Raw genomic sequence first — 20,605 nt, forward strand, 5'->3', positions numbered from 1 at the left:
CTGATCCCTGCAGAACCCCACTAGAAATCCCCCCCATTTGATAACTATTTCCCATGAACAACTGCCTTTTGGGATCTCTCTGTTAGCCTGTTCTTAATCTAACATGTCCTTCACTGATATTGTCTAGTGCTAATTTGTGGAAGGTCTGTATTCAGAATCAGAATTGCGAGCATTGCCACAGAGTTACACAGGGCCACCCGGGAGGGCAAATGGGGCAATTTGCCCCGAGCCCCGCAGGGGCCCCTGTGATGGAGTAGGGGCTGTCTGTGTGGGGAATGGGAGAGCAGGGGAGGACTTTAGAGGATGGACGATACTGGAGCCTGTAACCTGAGCTAGGTAAGGTCGGGGAAGGTCAACACTTTTGCCCGGGAAGGGAGACAAAGGAGGGGGCTGGCAGGAGGGAGGTAGTTTTCAGTTTTTTGGGGGCTGTGTGGGCGGAATTCAAGGTATCCTAGCTAGGATCCAAGCACCCTGAAAGCCCAGAAGGACTCGATGGAGGGGTCCTGACTGTGCCTGCAAGCTCTGCTGTAACCTATGTTCCTGTTGTCCAATAAACCTTCTGTTTTACTGGCTGGCTAAAAGTCACTGCGGGATCCAGGAAGAGGGGTGCAGGGCTGGACTCCCCCAGACTCCATGACAACCGAGAGTTTTTCGGGAGCCCTGGAGCGGGGTCCTTTGCTCTCTCCGGGGGCCCCGGAAAACTCTCCTGGGACCCGGGCCCCCTGAGCTTCTTTCACTCCAGGTTTTCAGTGACAATTCGGCAGTGGGGGGTCCTTCCGCACTGGGACCCACTGCTGAAGTGCCAAGTCTTTGGCGGCAATTTGGCTGTGGGGGCCCCCGCCACAGGTCTTTTGGGGCACTTCGGCAGCGGGTCCCAGAGCGGAAGGGTCCCCCCCACCGAATTGCCGCTGAAGTGGGGGCCCCAACTGCTGAAGACCCCAGGCCCCCTGAATCCTCTGGGTGGCCCTGGAGTTACATTTATCCAGTCCAGGAGTGGAATCCTAGTGTGATACCTGTGTGTCCAATAAGACTGCTCAATTCTGAATACTTGCAACATGTGGTTTGCAAACACTGTACAGGTCGAGAATTAGGATTTGGGGAGTCGCTTTGAACTGATGATCAGTTGTCAATGTCGCTCTGCCTGCAGCCAGTTTAAAGACAGAAATAAAGGTTTGAGACCCTGTCTGCTTCAGCTCTGCCTGGGCCATGGTGTCCCTCTTTCCCTTGCTTGTGAGGCCACGTTGCGAGCTACACAGGCTCCAGGAAACGGTGATTCAGGTAGAAGGCAGCAGCAGAGAAGTGAGCCCAAAGATTTGAAATGGGACTAGGATGGGAGGAGCTGAGAGCCCTGTTAGTGGAGCTGTGATAACTGGGCCTACAAATTTACTCTAATTGTGTGCTCAACTGTAAAAAGTATGTGCAAGTTCCTAAGATGTCATGATAACCAGCAACAACAATGTTGATGGGAGAAGGTGCAAAAGGGAAACGGACTGAATTAGTCCAAACAAAAAGGCTGACTCATATAACTCAAGGACAGTGTTAAGACCATGCCTGGTAAACAAGAAAATGTGATCTGGAAATTAATGAACCAAAATTGGTGTGTCGGATATTAAGCCTAATTGGTGGACAAAATAATGAGGGGATGGACTATTCCACCCACCACTCCCTTTTTGGGTCCTAAAAGAAAGATATTTGGAGGGGAGAGGGAAATACGGAAGAACAGACAGTCTGCTGAAGCAAGCTTCACCATCATGGCTGGTACCCCATCATCTCCCTGGACACTAGTTCTTCTTTGTCCTAAACCAGAGGGATGTCCTGACCAGACAGGGCCAGAGAGAGGCACCCAGATGATACCTCCACCTCTACCAGCTGAATCCCAACTGCCACCTGAGACGAAATGGGATCAGACTTCAACAGCAAAACAGCCCAGCACATCTCAGCTAACAACTTCTCTTCTCCCCAAAGACAGTTATCCCTAGCTTTCCTTTGCTACCATCTCAGAGACTGTCAGACGAGGTGGCTTTCCTTCTAAAACTCTCCAGATAAGGGAGAAGGGAACAACGGATGTTGTTAAATTGAAAGCCTGACTTAATACTTTATATTTCAGATGTTTTAACTGTTTTTCCTTCATCCCTTTATCTTTACTAAAAGGTTAAAGGCTGTTTAATTATGTTTTCCAGTGGTACCAAGCGGCCTGAGGTCTCTTTCTACCAAACCCCAGACCTTGTTTAACACTGTCTAAAGTTTAGACAGTCACTGGATTATGTTAACATCTTTGGACCTCTGTATTCTATCTAAATGAATACAGCAGTGGCTCTGTGACTGGTAGGTCGTTGGGAGGGGGAAGGCGCTTGTGACTGAGCAGGGCTCTGAGACTGCCAAGAAGACCTCAGGCAGTCATTATACTTAGTTATGGATGGGATAAACCACTTCTGATGATGTAGAAACTAACATGAGTCTTGGCCTCAAACCCACATGTCATTTCGCAAGCAGGCTGGCTAACGTAGTGAGGAGGGCTTTAAACTAGGTTCACCGGGGGAAGGAGACCAAAGCCCTGAGGTAAATGGGGAAATGGGATACCGGGAGGAAGCACAAGCAGGAGAGTGCAAGAGGGGAGGACTCCTGTCTCAGACCGAGAAAGTGGGACAATCAGCGAGTTATCTTAAGTGCCGATACACAAATGCAAGAAGCCTGGGAAACAAGCAGGGAGAACTGGAAGATCTGGCACAGTCAAGGAACTATGATGTGATTGGAATAACAGAGACTTGGTGGGATAACTCACATGACTGGAGTACTGTCCTGGATGGATATAAACTGTTCAGGAAGGACAGGCAGGGCAGAAAAGTTGCATTGTATGTAAGAGAGCAGTATGACTGCTCAGAGCTCCGGTTTGAAACTGCAGAAAAACCTGAGAGTATCTGGATTAAGTTTAGAAGTGTGAGCAACAAGGGTGATGTCGTAGTGGGAGTCTGCTATAGACCACCAGACCAGGGGGATGAGGTGGACGAGGCTTTCTTTTGGCAACTAGCAGAAGTTACTAGATCGCAGGCCCTGGTTCTCACAGGAGACTTTAATCACCCTGATATCTGCTGGGAGAGCAATACAGCGGTGAACAGACAATCCAGAAAGTTTTTGGGAAGTGTAAGGAACAATTTCCTGGTCCAAGTGCTGGAGGAACCAATTAGGGGCAGAGCTCTTCTTGATCTGCTGCTCACAAACAGAAAAGAGTTTGTAGGGGAAGCAAAAGTGGATGGGAAGCTGGGAGGCAGTGTCCAGGTCAAGTTCAGGATCTTGACACAAGGAAGAAAAGAGAAGAGCAGAATACAGACCCTGGACTTCAGAAAAGCAGACTTTGACTCCCTAAGGGAGCTGATGGGCAGGATCCCCTGGGAAAATAACATGAGGGGGAAAGGAGTCCAGGAGAGCTGGCTGTATTTTAAAGAATCCTTATTGAGGTGGCAGGAAAAAAACATCCTGATATGTAGGAAGAATAGTAAATATGGCAGGTGACCAGCTTGGCTTAACACTGTAATCCTTCCTGATCTTAAACACAGAAAAGAAGCTTACAAGAAGTGGAAGCTTGGACAAATGACCAGGGAGGAATATCAAAATATTGCTCAGGCATGCAGGAGTGAAATCAGGAAGGCCAAATCACACTTGGAGTTGCAGCTAGCAAGAGATGTTAAGAGTAACAAGAAGGGTTTCTTCAGGTATGTTAGCAACAAGAAGAAAGTCAAGGGAAGTGTGGGCCCCTTAACTGATGAGGGGGCACTCCTAGTGAAGATGATATGGAAGCAATGTACTACAATGCTTTTTTTTAGCCTCTTCTTCGACCAATGTCTTATCCAGACTGCTGCACTGCGCAGCACATAATGGGGAGAAGGTGACAGAGCCTCTGTGGAGAAAGAAGTGGTTAGGAATATTTAGAAAACTGACTAGCACAAGTCCATGGGCGTGGATGCGCTGCACATCGAAGTGCTAAAGGAGTTGGCAGATGTGATTGGCAGAGCTATTGCCATTATCTTTGAAACTCATGCGAACAGGAGAGGTCCCGGAGACTGGAAAAGGCTACTGTAGTGCCATACTTAAAAAGGGAAGAAAGAGGATCGGGAACTACACGGCAGTCGGCCTCTGACCCCAGTTGGAAAAATCCATGGAGCAGGCTCTCAAGGAATAATTCTGAAACACTTAGAGGAGAGGAAAGGATCAGCGAGCAGTCAGCATGGATTCCCAAGGGACAAGTCATGCCTGACTAACTAATTGCTTCTATAATAGAGATAATAGGCTCTGTGGATGAGAGGAAAGCAGTGGACGTGTTATTCCTTGACTGTTAGCAAGCTTTTGAATACGTCTCCACAGTATTATTGCCACGCAGTTTAAGAGAGTATGGGCCTGGATGATTGGACTAAAGTGGAATAAGAAAGCTGGCAGATGTCGGGCTCAACTGGTAGTGATCAACATGCTTCATGTCTATTGGCAGCCGTACTCAAGCAATGGCCAAGGGTCAGCTGGGGCGGTTTTGTTAGCTATCTTCAGTAAATCTGGAGGATGGAGTGGACTGAACTTCAGCAGTTTGGCAGAAGACATAACTGGGAGGAGTGGTAGATAACTGGAGGGGTAGGGAATAGGATACAGAGGGACTAGAAATTAAGAGGATGGCAAAAGAAACCTGATGAAGGTTCAAAGGACAAGTGGCAGAGCCATGCACTTAGGAGGAAGAATCCCATTCACTGTTACAGACTAGGAACGAATAGCTGGGCAGAGTTTCTAGCGAGAAAGACTAGGGGTTAAGTGGACAAGAAGCTGGTATTGAGTCCAACAGGTGATCTCCTGTGCAGAGGCAATGGCATTTGCGGCTGTATAAGTATGGGCATTGGCAGCTAGATATGGGATGTGATCATTCCTTATTCAACATGTGAGCCTCATCAAGGAGTACTGTGTCAGTTTTGGGCCCACACTAAAGAAGAGTTGGAAAATGGGAAAAGCAGTGGGAGGACAACAAAACGATTAGGGGGCTTGGCAGCACATGACTTATAGGAGAGGTGAGGAACTGGCATTGTTAGTCGCAGAAGAGAATGAGGGGGATTTGGATAGCTATTTAACTTCGTGAAAGGAGGTTCAAGAGGAGGACTCTAGAATGTTCCAGTGGTACCAATGACAGAACAGGCAATGGCTCAAGTTGCAATGGGGGAGTTTAGGTTGGATATTAGGAAAAACTTTTTCACTCAGTGGTGAAGAACTGGAATGGGTTCCCTAGGGAGATGGTGGAATGTCCTTCCTTAGAGGTTTTTAAGGTCAGGCTTGACAAAGCCCTGGCTGGGATGATTTAGTTGGGAATTGGTCCTGCTTTGAGCAGGGGGTTGGACTAGACTAGACTCCTGAGGTCCCTTCCAACCCTGATATTCTATGATTCCATGCACCTCTGTGCATCCTGTGATGTTTGGGATCAGATGCAGGAGAACCAGGTAAATATAATTTTCAGGGTATTTCTACCCTGATTACAGCAGAGGAATCTCATGAGAAGGGACTAATCAAAATCTCACCTGCTAGTCAGAGGAATCAAACCTGTGAACCCTTTGAGGCTCCCCCAGCACTAGGTGTGTTATTAGGACACTGAGCGCAGGGAGTGGTGGAGAGAAAAACTTTGCTGTTTGAAACTTCAGGACACCTGCCATCACCCTGTCTGCTGCCTGGGGCATCCTTAGCAAAGCAGAAGGGTCGCAAGCATGGGCGGCAGGTGAACCTCCCGTTTGGGGAGGTTAGCTCCAGGCCCCACCCCTTCCACCGGAGGCCCTGCCTTCCGGAGCCCCAAGGCCCCCCTCCACTCCCCATGGCCAGAGGAACCCCTCCCCTGGCCTACGATATCTGCTGCCCATGCTCGGGAGGTATAAAACTCACTCTCAGAAGAGCTACCCTTAGGCAGAGATTGAGCTCATGGTCTAATGATTAATTTTCCAAGAGAAAATACTCATTGAAACCTTTTCACGTTAAATCCTGTAGAAACAGCTCCTGCAAACAAACATTCTCTCCTCACAGCTAAATTTGTTCATCACAAGAAGCTTCGTTCCCCTTCGAGTCTTCAGGCTTAACCTAGCTGATGAGAATGAATCTGCTTTCATGCTGGATACATCAGTAATTGCAGAGCTGGGGCCTTCTGGCTATTGTCAAACTGCCTGCAGAAGAACAAGAGGCAGCTGTAGGTTTCTACTCTGAAAGGGAGGGGGAATATCAAGAACAGCAAAGGGCTGTGGCAGCTAGAAGTGGAGGTCAGGAGTGTAACATTATCTCAGCTTCCCATACAGGAAGCACCATCACACCAAACTACTCTTCAAGCACACTTAGGTGGCAGGTCATTGTTACAGGGTTCTGTGACAGGGCTTACCCCCATTGCCTGCAAGGCAAGGGAAAGAATCCCAATTGGTCATGCTCTGCACCTGGGCAGGATGATTAATCAATTGTCTCCTGGCCTAAGGACAGGGCCGGCTCTAGCCATTTTGCCACCCCAAGCATGGCTACATGCCGTGGGGGGTGCTCTGCCACTCGCCGGTCCCGCGGCTCTGGTGGACCTCCCGCAGGCATGCCTGCGGATGCTCCACCTGAGCCGCCTGCTGCCTTACCGGCAACCGGCAGAGCGCACCCCGCGGCATGCCGCCCCAAGCACGTGCTTGGCACACTGGGGCCTGGAGCCAGCCCTGCCTGAGGAGGTGGAGCTGGGCTTTGTAAGTGGACTGAGGAAGCTCAGAGGAGACAGGTCTCTGCCAGAGAGAAGCCCCAGGATAGGGTTTAACAGACAGGAACAATGGAGAAGAACTCTACAGGAGCAGGTCTGGCCCCTGCAGAGGAGCCCTGAGGCAGGGCCAACAGGCATCTGCAGCGGAGTCTGAAGGGGGCGGAAGGGTTCTGAGTTTGAAGATTTGTTTGGACTTTCATTTGGACTGTTCACGTTACCCTGGAGCAGCTTCAACTTTCATGCGATTTGGCCAGTGGGCCAAGCCAGAGTACCCAGAGGAGGAGCCAGGAGAAGATGAAGGCTTGGAAAGGCCATTGCAGGGCTGAGGAAGAGTTCAGTACGGTGCACCACAGACAAGGGCCCCAGGAGACCAGAAAGGAGGTGAGGACACACCACTGCGGATTAATATCACTGCCAAGAAGCAGGGAAAGTGCTGCTAGGAGCTGGAAGGAGCTTGTGAGATCTCCCTAGATCAGGGATCGGCAACCTTTGGCACGCGGCTTGCCAGGGTAAGCACCCTGACTGGCTGGGCTAGTTTGTTTACCTGCCACATCCACAGGTTCAGCCAATCACGGGTCCCACTAGCTGCAGTTCGCTCCTCCAGGCCAATGGGGGCTGCGGGAAGTGACGGTTAGCACATCCCTTGGCCCGCGCTGCTTCCCGAACCGCGGCCAATGGAAGCTGTGATCGGCCGAACCTGCCAATGTGGTAGGTAAACAAACCAGCCCGGCCCGCCAGGGTGCTTACTCTGATAAGCTGCATGCCAAAGGTTGCTGATCCCTGCCCTAGATGCTAGCATGGGGTGTGCACTCCCCAGCGAGCACTGTTTCTAACATGCTTCTCACAGCCCACAGGACTGGAGCTTGGCAGCCCGTCAGAAACCCTCCTGTAAGGCCTTAATCTAGCCCAAGCATCTAGGCTGTTGGTGCCCAGGTTTCCCCTAAAAGCTGGCATGCATTTCCTAGGCTGCCCCTCTGCTATTTCCCAGTCAGCTCTGGAGAACAACTAGCCGGTGTTAATAACTCACACGTCACCCTTGGCTGTGACTGGGCACTTCAGGATCCTTTCTGGTGGCAACCACTTGATGGGCACCTCAGCTGCTTTCCTAGATGGCAGCATGCTCCTGCGGTAGACCTCTCCCGCCAGCCCCAGGCCACAGAGCCGAACTGTCATATCCTGGTGGATCAGTACATTTCGAGCTGCTATGTCGCCACGGATCAGCTTCTGGCTTGCTGTCAGATAGTCCTGAAATTAGAAGAGCCACATTTGCAAAGGAGACTTTGGGACTGCGTGAGTAGCAAGTGGTCTGCCACCCCTGGTCTTAGCAGCCACAGAGTTAACTACTGCAACTGTGCTCTCCCGAAAGGGGATCCTGCCTGTGATTTTAGAATGGCTGAGAGGTTAAGGCGTTGGCCTGCCCATGGGCATGTCTGTGTAAATTCCAGTCCCCTTTCCGGGAGCATCACTTAGCTGAATCCTACATTTGCCTTGTAGGGAAGGGGCTGTAATGCTCCAAGAAATCCCTTCTGTTCCCAGTATGATCTATGTGCTCTCCCAGCTGGGAACTGAGCTCAGGAACATCCTGTAGGATCAGCTAAATAAGGCAACAGCTGTGGCGAGGTTTTGCCCATTGATTGTCCTCCAGGTCTAAGATCACCACAGGAACGAGCCATGCTTTCTTCTCTAAAGATTAAGGAATTGGCCTTGAAATAAACAAGCCAGTGTATTTGACCCCCTCCCCTCCTCTGCATACTTAGCACTTACCAGTCCACATGCGATTTGGATCACCATGGTGAACACGCTCTTCTCTGTCAGCTCATAAATATGCCCCTTAACGGGTAAGGCCCCCTATCAAGTCAAAAGAGGAAGAGACAGTTGACTCAGGCAGCCTCCGCCTCCCCACAAACACTGTCGTGTTCTACAAGAGCTTCCACTTGAGATCGCAATAATTGCATTCTAGTCCAACTGAAACTGCAGACAAGATGGGGAAGTCTAAGGATCAGGACCCTTTCAGTTTTAAAATCCCTTTCCCCAATTTGAGTGTCAGAATTCCATTTCCCCCCTTTTCCCTGTAAACCAGAGGTCTAGCCCACCAGCCTGGGAAGCATCACACCAGAGTTTGTTTCAGGCTGTCACCTCAGGGCACAATTTATTGGTTAACCAGAAAACAGGCAAAATACCTAAATGCAATAATTCCTCTAGTAATAGTTCCTAGTTGGGTATTAAGCGTTATTTCTTTGCTCTGCTTAAAACTCTCTTCTATATGCTGCAGTACAAAATAGAGCCATTTGGGCTGGAAGGCAGTTGGGACCTCTCGTAAGTTGTCTAGTTCCTGCTCTCTGCTTTGTGGTAGGACTTGGAGAGATTTGATTATTCCTAAAGAATTCCCAGTATCTACGGTATCTTAGCTCTAGGTAGGGCACCAGTCACCACATAGTATTTAGGAATAATCACATCTAGTCTTGAGTATGTTTAACATGAATTCCTATCTCCTGTAAAGCGCATTTATAGATGTAACTATCATAAAAATCGTATCTTATGTTCTGTAGAATTTCACTGATATCTGCTCACTTTACTGACACAATTGAGTTGTTATGCATTTTCACGCTGCAGTTATTTGAAAGAGACCTGGATTCTATTTGATCTCATGCATGAACAGAACTGTCAGCTAAACTGACAACAGAAGCTTTCTTACTGGTGATAGTGCAGAGGCAGAAAGCACAAGGCATCAGAAACTATGGTGATGAGGTGGAATAAGAATCCAGACAGCAAAAATGGGTTTTTAAATCTCAGTTGGAATTTGTGGTGCTGGCAGGTAGAATGAGTCCTGACTTACGCTGTAAAGTGAGCAGGTTCCACTCAGAAGTAGAGAGAATAAATGAGCCCTCGCATTATCAGAGTTACAGGCTGTTCTTAGAGTACAGCTGCAGTGTGCAGACTCCGGGCCAGTACAAGTTCTGCAGCAGCTGCTGCCTGGGGCTCTGGATCCTCTGGTGTCCCGAGAGAGGGACATCGTGCGCCAGGTACAATAGCCTGTGGTGATACTTCCGGGGCACTACCAGCTGCTCCCAATTCCCCCTAGTTCTACTTCCCCTTGGGGAGCCCATTCCGGTACAGGAATCCCTTCTTCCACAGGACTCTGTCCCTGTGACCTTCCCCAAGGGGTTTGCAGTGCTGTGGCCAGCAAGTTCCCTCAGCTTCTCCAAGGAGGGATCCTTCTGCAGCTCGGTCTGGAATTCAGCCGCTGGGAAAGGGAGTAGGACCTGCTTCTTCTCGCTGGCTAGGCCTGGGGTCACAGGCCCCCTGAGCCCTGTCCCTGGTAGCCCTCTCCCTCCCATGGGATCACTTCCCAGCAGCCCGTCTGGACCAGGCAAACCTGCTTGGCAGCCAACCTGCCCTGCATGTGCGTCCCCCCACTCAGCTGGGGTCTCAGCTCCCTTCGTGCTCAGCGCTGCGCTTGCTCTCCCAATGGGGACAGGCAGTGAGCTCTTTGCTCCGGTCACAGCATCAGAGCCAGCATGAGCCCCCTCTCCGGTGTGCAGGGGGTGGGGAGCATCTCCAGGGCTGCCCAGAGGGGGGGGGCAAGTGGGGCAATTTACCCCAGGCCCCGGGCTCCACAGGGGCCCCCAAGAGAATGGGCGAAGCTCCCGCCGCAGCCTGACCCCGCCTCCGCCCCTCACCCGGAGCCTCAGCAGATCCAGCAGCATCCCTGAATAGCAGTGCCCTGTGGCTCCGGCAGGACTCCTGAGCGCCCAGCCCTCTCCCTTACCACGTGGCTTTGGGCAGGGCGGAGCTCAGGAGCCCGCGGGACCACACTGCCCGCTGTTCAGGGACACTGCTGGATACGATGCACTGAGGCTCGGTGAGCGGGTTGCAGGAACAGAATGGGTTGGGATTCTAAGGGGTTGGGCAGTTGGGGGGCAGGAGAGTAGGGGGGTCAGTAGGGGCAGGGCTAGCTGTTTGGGAGGCACAGCCTTCCCTACTCTAAGCTCGATCCAGCAGTTGAGGCTTGCAGAAGAGCCAAGCTGTAAGCTTTTCCATTAGGGTACCATCCGTTTTACTTCTCAATGCCAATTATATGTCTATATTCAATTTCAGTGCCATAGGGAGATTCATGTCAGGGGAGAGTAGTTCATTAAAATTAGCCACTGGGAGAGGATCACATGAGAAGAGCATATCCTACACCACCTACTCTTTCCTGACCTACCAAGGGAGACACCCCCTCCCCCCCCCTGCATTCCCTGAGGCTTCAGAGGGGTTAGTTCAGTGGTTCTCAAACTTTTTGTTCTGGTGACCCCTTTCACATAGCAAACCTCTGAGTGGTGACCTGCCTCCCCCATATATTGAAAACACTTTTTTATATATTTAACACTATTATGAAATGCTGGAGGCAAAGTGGGGTTTGAGGTGGAGGCTGACAGTCACAACCCCCAGTAATACCTTTGACCCTGCAGGGTCGCCGATCTCACAGTTTGAGAGCCTGGGTTAATTTAATTTTAGCACCCTGTGTTCATTCACATGCTATGTGGCTATTTTGAACATGTCAGTTTCACACATAAGCAAGTCATCCAGATTCTGGAACAGAGCCAAATGCTCAGTTTGTGGAGCATGTACATAAGCTATACTAAAGACACCCACAGTAACCGTCACCAGTTTGTGAGGGACCATGGAGTCAGTCTCTAGGAAACAGATAAATGCATGGAAGTTAAGTCCATTAATGGCTATTAGCCAGGATGGGTAACGAATGGGTCCCTAGCCTCTGTCGGAGGGTGGAGATGATGGCAGGGGAGAGATCACTTGATCATTATCCTGTTAGGTTCACTCCTTCTGGGGCACTTGGCATGGCCATTGTCGGGTAGACAGGATACTGGGCTGGTATGGACCTTTGGTTTGACCCAGTATGGCTGTTCTTATGTTCTAACCTAAATGAACCAAAGTTATGGAGCAGATATGAGTCAAGAAAGCCAGACAGAATCAGAACCTGGAAAAAATCTCTGACTGGATGGGCTCAGCGTTGGTCACAAGAAGTAGTCAAAGTTGGATTTTTTTAAGCAGAATTTTAGTGTTCTTAAACTCAAACACAGCACACAAAATATTTGGCACACCCTCCGAAACCCAAACCACTATCAGGTTTTTTTTTTTTATTTTTTTTTTTGGCTGAACTAAATTAAGCTTTCAATTAAAAAAAAACAACAACAAATTTGAAAAACAGACATGTCCGCAATTTTTCCGCGTAAAAAACACTAGTTTTGATCCAAAAAAAGTGACGGAAAAATATTCTCTAACCCCTTTTAATGAGCTTAGTGCCTTCTTAGCACTAGCGATGCTAAAAAGAACCAGCGATACTTGTAAAGAATTTTCCTCTAAAAACGGTTTGTGCCGATACATGTGGAAGTTATTTTCCAGGGTCGCCCGATGGTGAGCAGTGGACATGCCCGACCCTGCAGGGCCCCACGAGAATACAGTAATCTGTAAAATTTATGAACGGCCCCCAAAATGCTGCCACAGCCCGAATCTCTGGCGCTCCTGACACTCTCCACCCAGGGCTGGCAATGAGTTTGCATCCAGGTGAAACTTCCACCTTGCCCCCCGCGCCCCCACCCTGAGGCTCCCCCCACCGGCAGCAGCTCCCCACCCCCACCCCCCCATGAGCACCTTCCCGTGCCCCAGCTCTCCCCTGCTTCGCCTCCACTCCGAGCGTTCAGTCGCTGTTTCACTTCTCCCACCTCCCAGGCTTGCGGTGCCAATCAGCTTAGGCATCACAAGCCTGTGAGGCGGGAGAAGTGAAGCAGCCACGGCGTGCTTGGGGAGGAGGTGGGGCAGGGGTGAGCTAGGGCGGGGAGTTCCCCTGCATGCCGCCCTCCCCCCCACTTACTTGCTGCAGGCGGCCCTCCCCGCGTCCCCCTGCCCCAGCTCCGTCCGCCTAAATGCCGGCGGCGACTGGGGCGGCTGAAGACCCAGCTGCCGTGGTCGCTTCCGAAGAAAAAGGCGATCCCCCCCAAATTCTAGCACCCTAGGCAACCGGCTAGGTCGCCTAAATGGTTGCACCGGCCCTGCTCCATTCCACTCAGCCCCAGGGGGCTGGTTACAAGTAAGCAGGTATCCTGAGCCCAGCAGCCCCTCCCCCCAGCCAGCTAGGTCATTTGCATTTTCACTGAGCCCTTCAGTCTCAGCCAATTGGTTCCCTGGATTCAAATTCAAACCCTCGGCCGTTACAGAGCAGGGCCTGGATCCTGTCCCAAAGAGACACAGTCACCCCCCAACAGGACCTCATAGCCGAACCTTGGAGAACCTCAATGACCAGCCAGCTCAGCCCCTCCTGGGTCTGCACAGGGGTCTGGGCCATAGGCAGGGTGAGGGGCTTCACCCCGGGGACCTTCACCCAGGTCACCCAGCCCCAAGAGGGCTAAAAGCTCACTTTAAAAAAAAATGAAAACTGAGATTCGCATGGAATAATATGACCCCAGGGACTTGCCCCACAGATCAGATTGGCAGGGGACTTGCGGGTTTTCACCTTCCTCTGCATCATGGAACATGGGTCACCTGCTGGAATCATCAGGGTGAATCTCACATATCAGTCCCCTGCCATTGCACGGGCCTCAGGCATTGATGGCATCTCAGACTCTCCTATTCTCTGCCTCACAAGTTTGGCCTCCAGGACTGAAATTCTTTAGTCTAGCTCAGGGGCTGGTAACCTATGGCACAGGTGCCGAAGGTGGCAGGCCAGCTGGTTGTCAGTGGCACTCACACTGCCTGGGTCCTGGCCACCGGTCTTGGCGGGGGGGGACTGCATTTTAATTTAATGTTAAATGAAGCTTCTTAAACATTTTAAAAACCTTATTGACTTTGCATACAGTACTAGTTTAGTGATATATTATAAACTTAGAGAAAGAGACCTTCTACAAACGTTCAAATGTATGACACCTCTACCCCAATATAACGCACCTCGATATAACACGGGTTCACATACAACGCGGTAAAGCTCTGACACGCTGCTCTGAGCAGTGTGTTAAGGGGACCAGGCCGGGGCCGTGGGGTTGAATAAGGGGCAGAGGGTCTCGGGGCGGTCAGGGGGTTCCCCCTGAGGATCTAGGAGGCAGGAGCTGTGGGGGGCAATTTTGGGGGCCCTGCAGTCGTAGAGTTGCCCGGGAGATTAGCGTGGGCCGAGAGCAGCCTGCTCCGCTTCCCTCACCCCGGCCCCAGGTTAGTCGCTGGGGGAGGCGGCTTGGGGGAAGGGATCCCCTCCCCCCCGGCACTCACAGGCAATGGCGGAAGCGGAGCAGCCTGGTCCCAGCCCACTTCACTCTGCCACTCCCAGCCGCGGTGCTCCGCTTCCCGCCGCCAGTGAGTGCAGGACCTTTCCCCAACCTGCCCCCCACCCCCACCCCCCCAGCGACACGGCTGGGGCTGGGACTGGGGCAAGGAAAGCAGAGTGGGCTAGGGCCGCATGACTGCACTTCCCACCACAGGTGAGTATGGGGGGCATCCTTTCCCCAACCTCCCCACACTCACCAGCGGCGGGAAGCAGAGCGCCATGGCTGGGAGGTGGCGGAGTGGAGCGGGCTGGGGTCACATTGCTCTGCTTCCCGCAGCTGCCGGTGAGTGCCTGTCAAGGGGCGGGGGCTGTGGATAGGATCAGAAATAGGGAGCAGGGGGTTGGGTAGGGGGTGGGGTCGTGGCAGGGCCGGCATAACCCATTAGGTGACCCAGGTGGTCGCCTAGGGCGCTAACGTTTGGGAGGCAGCGGCCGCCCCGGTCATCGGCGGTATTTCGGGAGAGGGACCATCTGCCGCCTCTCTCGGGGGCGGGACCTTCTGCCGCCTAGGGTGCCAAGAAAGCTGGCGGCGCTTATGGATCCTGGGGGTGATTAGACACAGGGGCTCTGGGGGGGCGGTCAGGGAACAAGGAACACGGGGCCACGTGGTCTCACCTATAATGCGGTGAGGTTTTTTGTCTCCCAAGGACCGCGTTATATCGGGCTAGAGATGTGCTGGCACACAAAACCTTAAACTAGAGTGAATAAATGAAGACTCGGCACAGCATTTCAAAAAGGTCTAACTGTAGTCTTTGGCCTCAACACAGAGGTAACTGGGTGAAATGCAATGGCCTAAGCTATCCATGAGGTCAGACTCGGTGATCCAGTGATCCCTTCTGGCCTTGAACTCAAATTGGAGGTTTCACGCAAACATCATGAGACTTTCTAACTCTCCTGACTTTATCCCAAAACAGCTTGGAGTTCGTTTGCTAAAGTCAAATGTTTTCCCACCTCTGCCTGGAGCATTACATTAACCCAAAAAAGGCCACAATGCAAAAAGAAGTGGAATGGGGCTGAGTGTGGTGCATTGCCCAGCATTCCCCCACTACAGCTTGCCCATGTCAAAACCAAATGGCTCCTCTCACCTGACGGGCTTGCTACAGGAAGTGCAGTAAATTTCCTAGGCTCATGGCCTCCAGGATGAGGCAGAGGGGTAGAGCTTGGTTCTGACACCACAGGACCTTCACCAGGCTGTCATGTTTACAGACCTTGATGTGAAACTTCATCACTTCTATAAAATCCTTCATTTCCTGAGGGCTGGTGGCCACTGATGGAAAGAAACCAGAAGCAATGCTAATACCAAGCATGGGCACCAAGAGGAGGAAAGCTGATGGCCTACAAGAAAGGGGACTAACCCTTGAGGAGCAAAATGTGGTTTGACAGGGACTAGATACAGGTTGAATTTGCAGCACAGAGCCAGATTTGCTACATGAGCCTTGGTCTATAACATGCCCTGTTTAGTTTTGGTTCTCCTCATTCTAGTGATATCAAGACTATCTGCTCTTGATTTGGACAAGATGTGTTGGCTGTGACCCAGAACTAGAACACAATAGCCAGACTATAGAAAGAATGTACCAAAGTGAATCTTTTGCTAGTCAAAGGTCTCCTAACCCAATGGTTCATTGGGCTGCCATGGCTAAGGCACAGGAGGTTTGTAGCCAACAGTACCCAAAGATGTGAAACAGCCAATCACCTTGGGCTTCCCTGACCCAACAGAGCAGGTAAGATCAGTCAAGACTTGAACCCCCACCCTTCTAGGGCTGAGGGATAGCTCAGTGGTTTGAGCATTGGCCTGATAAACCCAGGGTTGTGAACTCAATCCTTAAGGGACCACTTAGGAATCTGGGGCAAAAATCAGTACTTAGTCCTGGTAGTGAAGGCAGGGGGCCAGACACAATGAGCTTTCAAGGTCCCTTCCAGTTCTAGGAGATAGGTATATCTCCAATTATTTCTTTCTTAAATTGTAGCTGAGCACCTTAACCACTCAGCCTCTGCACCTCATCTGGCATCCTCCTTACATTTAAATAGTAACAGAGCTTATCTCACAACAAACTAGAGGGGTTGATTTTCAAACTGTAGGCAGCCAGGCTGGTGGACAAAAATGCCTCCTTACTGTACACACAATTACCCGTTGTGCCCCCCACCTCCAGCTCAGTCATCTGCAGAGACTCAAATAGGGACCTCTGGCTCTAAAAGCAGGGCTACTCTTTGAGCTATCGAAGTTGATACAGGCATCTTGGGGCTGTAGTGGACTCAAACATTTCACCTGTCCAGCCACTAGAGGGAGACAAAGGCCTTCAATGAGTTAAAAGGGGTCACGTGCAAATTGGAATAGCTGCACTTGTGCACATGCATTTTTATAGGCCTCTGTTTATGAACATTTTGCCCTGAAAGTCTCCTGCTTCCGTCATGCATGCAATAGGAGCTGCTTTGTCTGAGCCTTTCTCCTGCATCATCAGACTGGAGCAGCTGCTGGGTGGGGGGGTCATAAGAACATAAGAACGACCATACCGGGTCAGACCAAAGGTCCATCTAGCCCAGTATCTGTCTACTGACAGTGGCCAATGCCAGGTGCCCCAGAGGAAGTGAACCTAACAAGCAATGATCAAGTGATCTCTCTCCTGCCATCCATCTCCATCCTCTGACAAACAGAGGCTAGGGACACCGTTCTGTACCCAGCCTGGCTAATAGCCATTTATGGACTTCACCACAATGAATTTATCCAGTTCTCTTTTAAACACTGTTATAGTCCTAACCTTCACCACCTCCTCAGGCAAGGAGTTCCACAAGCTGACTGTGCTCTGCGTGAAGAAGACCTTCCTTTTATTTGTTTTAAACCTGCTGCCTATTAATTTCATTTGGTGACCCCTAGTTCTTGTATTATGGGAATAAGTAAATAACTTTTTCTTATCCCATCATCGATGACTTTATCATATTACCTCCTTCTATCCCCCTGAGTCTTACCTCTTTTCCAACTGAAGAGTCTAGCTCTTTTAAGTCTATCGTCATACTGGACCCTCTCCCAAACCCCTAATCATTTTAGTTGCCCTTTTCTGAACCTTTTCTAGTGCTAGAATATCTTTTTGGAGTGAGGAGACCACATCTGTACACAGTATTCAAGATGTGGGCGTACCATGGATTTATGTAAGGGCAATAATATATTCTCAGTCTTATTCTCTATCCCCTTTTTAATGATTCCTAACATCCTGTTTGCTTTTTTGACCGCCTCTGCACACTGCGTGGACATCGCAGAGAACTATCCACGATGACACCAAGATCTTCTTCCTCACTCGTAACTAAATTAGCCCCCATCATATTGTATGTATAGTTGGGGTTACCAAAGAATCCTGGAGCTAGAGACATTGAGGGAGGAATTTCTAAAAGCTGCTTAGATTTCCCTGGTCACATGCTCTTATTTAATAAGTGGTGTGTGTCCCACTGGGGAGTGTGTGGTACAGGACTCTCCCCCCCATGGTGGCTGAGTCACAGAGGACATGAGTCTGTTGTAGCCTCTACTGCATGAGGCTTAACTCAAGATGTAGTAGCTCATACATTTTGCTCTAGAGGTCCCTGGTTCAAACCCTGTTACGTTGACCAAACTGGCCACCAAGACATTTACTTTGATGGCTAAAGTATAACTCTAGCTAATGCCTGCAGCTTTCCTTTTAGACCCATCTCCTGTTCTAGATGTCTCATCTGGGCCATCACACGCCAGACAGCCCAGACCTGGCAGTGAGAGAAAACTCCTCTCCTCAACTTGCTCACCTGGTAGTTTCCTTAGAATCACAGATAGTGAAGGCCCCAAAGAACCTGTTTGGATGAGGGTGGCCTGGGAAATCTGTCCATATCGCCCCATGCCCAAAAACTCCTCCTCCTGGATGTTCCAGTTCTTAGGCAGCTCCCACTTTGCTAGGAGGGAATCCTTAAACTCCAAAATTCTCTCTGCTGAAGTGGCTGTGGACAGGGAGTCATATTCCTTCCCATCTTGCCCTTGAACATCATCTGCCAAGAAAGAATCATCATACATGAGAACACAGTGAGAGACATCAACCAGCACTGAGCCTGGGTTCTGTTCCCAGCTCCAGCACACACTCGCTGTGTAACTTCTGACATGCACTTCTAGCTTAGATACTTGTCATTACTGGAGGATCTGAGCACCTCACCTTCCTTAGTGTGTATAGTCACCCCCCTCCCGCAGGCTGGGCAAGACTAGTATTGCTTCTGTACACATGAGAACTGAGACTTGGAGAGACTTTGCTAAAGTCCCAGGTGGAGTCTTGTCATAAACAGATAGTTAAGGGTTAATGTCTCTTTTACCTGTAAAGGGTTAAGAAGCTCAGTAAACCTGGCTGACACCTGCCCAGAGGACCAATAGGGGGACAAGATACTTTCAAATCTTGGTGGAGGGAAGTCTTTTTTTGTGCTCTTTGTTTTGGGGGTTGTTCGGTCTTGGGACTAGAGGGACCAGACGTACATCCAGGCTCTCTAAATCTTTCTGAATCAGTCCCTCATGTTTCAAAATTGTAAGTAATAGCCAGGCAAGGCAGATTAGTCTTATTTTTGTTTTCTCAACTTGTAAATGTTTCTTTTTGCTGGAAGGATTTTTACCTCTGTTTGCTGTAACTCTGAACCTGAGGCTAGAGGGGGTTTCTTCTGGCCTATATAAATCTAAGTCCCTGTAAGGCATTTTGCATCTTTGATTTTACAGAGATAATTTTACTTTTCTTTCTTTAATTAAAGCTTTCTTTTTAAGAACCTGATTATTTTCCTTGTTTTAAATCCAAGGGATTGGTCTGAACTCATAGGGATTGGTGGGGGGAAAGGGAGGGGATGGTTAATTCCTCCTTGTTTTAAGATCCAAGGAGTTGGATCAGTGTGAAGCCTCTCAAGGCAACCCAGGGAGGGGAAAGTCTGGGGGGAAAAGAAAGGGAATGGTTAATTTCTCCTTGTTTTAAGATCCAAGGGGTTTGGATCTGTGTTCCCCAGGGAAGGTTTTGAGGGAACAGGAAGTGTGCCAGACACTAAATTCTGGCTGGTGGCAGTGTACCAGATCTAAGCTAGTAATTAAGCTTAGAAGTGTTCATGCAGGTCTCCACTTTTTGTACTCTAAAGTTCAAACTGGGGAAAGAAACCTTGACATAGTGAGCAGTGGTTTGGGATTTTTTAGGAACCAAAAGCCAGTAGGATTTTTTTTCTTTCCTTTCTAGCTGCTTGGAAAGCAGCCTGAGGGCAGCGGTGTTAAGTTTTTTAACAAGGGTCTTTGTAAAGAGGCGGCTTCAAGCTGTGAGCAAGCAGACAGCAAAAAGGAATTTACAAGTTGAATTGTTTTCTTTCTTTCTACCTCTCAGGTATAGCTTGTTAGAAAATCTCTGTTAACCAAGCAGCCCTGAGCGAAGTACATCCCAGGTTTCAGTGACCTGCAGAGGGGTGTGTGGCCAGCACAAGAAAGCAGAAAAATGAGTACCAGTGGAGCAACTAATAAACTAGAAATGGCTAGGCTGGACGCAGAAGAGAAAGGCAAAGAGGCTGACCACAGGAGAACTATGGAGATAAAACAGAAAGAGATAGAGATGAAAGAAAAAGAGACAGAGATGAAGGAAAAAGAAATGGAGATGAGAGAAAGAGAAGAAAAAGCCAAAGACTGACCACTGGAGGGCTTTGGAGCTCCAGAGGGAGGCCCACCAGCAGGCCCTGGAATTAGCAAAGGTTAAGCTGGATGTACCAGCTAACCCTAACAACCCTTCTCCAGGTACTGTTTCCCATCCCAGAAAATTCCCCACCTACAAGGCAGGTGATGATACTGAGACCTTCTTAGAAAATTTTGAAAGGACCTGCCGTGGGTACAACATCCCTACAGACCAGTACATGATAGAGCTGAGGCCACAGCTCAGTGAACCCTTAGCAGAGGTGGCAACTGAAATGCCTAAGGAATGCATGAACGATTATGATCTTTTTCAAACCAAGGCCAGAATCAGAATGGGGCTAACACCTGAGCATGCCCGCCGGCGGTTCAGAGCCCTAAGATGGAAACCATATGTGTCATTCACCCCACACTCCTACCACATTGGAAAGAATTGGGAAGCCTGGATATCAGGAGCAAATGCTAAATCTCTGGAAGAGGTATCCTTCCTAATGCAAATGGAGCAGTTCTTAGAGGGTGTTCCTGAGGAAATAGAAAGAAACATCCTAGATGGGAAGCCTAAAACTGTAACTGAGGCGGAGGAGATTGGAGCCAGATGGGTGAAAGTGGCAGAAAAGAAAAGAGCTACTATCAAGAGGAGTGAATACCACAGGGGGCACACCAACAATAAACCCTCTACCCGAGGGCAACCCAAGACCCCACCTACAACCCAAGGAAAGCCGCCGATGCCCTATTCTCTCACCTCACCAATCTCCAGTAACACACCTCGGCCCAGTGACCAGTTAGCTGGGCAATGCTTCAAGTGTAATGAACTGGGACATATAAAGGCCAACTGCCCCAAGAACCCCAACCGAGTGCAGTTCATTATATCTCCATCACTCCAAAGATCCCCAGACCCAGATGCCTCTCAAATACCCTC

At 49.9% G+C, this 20,605-nt stretch overlaps 1 long non-coding RNA gene and 1 pseudogene across 1 annotated transcript in view; one reads left to right on the forward strand and one right to left on the reverse strand.

Annotated features, from left to right (window-relative positions):
- The window catches only part of LOC142045874 (uncharacterized), a 230,983-nt gene that overhangs the window by 118,967 nt on the left and 91,411 nt on the right, over nucleotides 1-20,605 (forward strand). The window lies entirely within an intron of this gene.
- The window catches only part of LOC142045883 (tyrosine-protein kinase STYK1-like), a 51,299-nt pseudogene that overhangs the window by 15,769 nt on the left and 14,925 nt on the right, over nucleotides 1-20,605 (reverse strand).

This window comes from Chelonoidis abingdonii, chromosome 23 (genome assembly GCF_003597395.2).
Source record: "Chelonoidis abingdonii isolate Lonesome George chromosome 23, CheloAbing_2.0, whole genome shotgun sequence".
NCBI classification, from domain to species: Eukaryota; Metazoa; Chordata; order Testudines; family Testudinidae; genus Chelonoidis; species Chelonoidis abingdonii.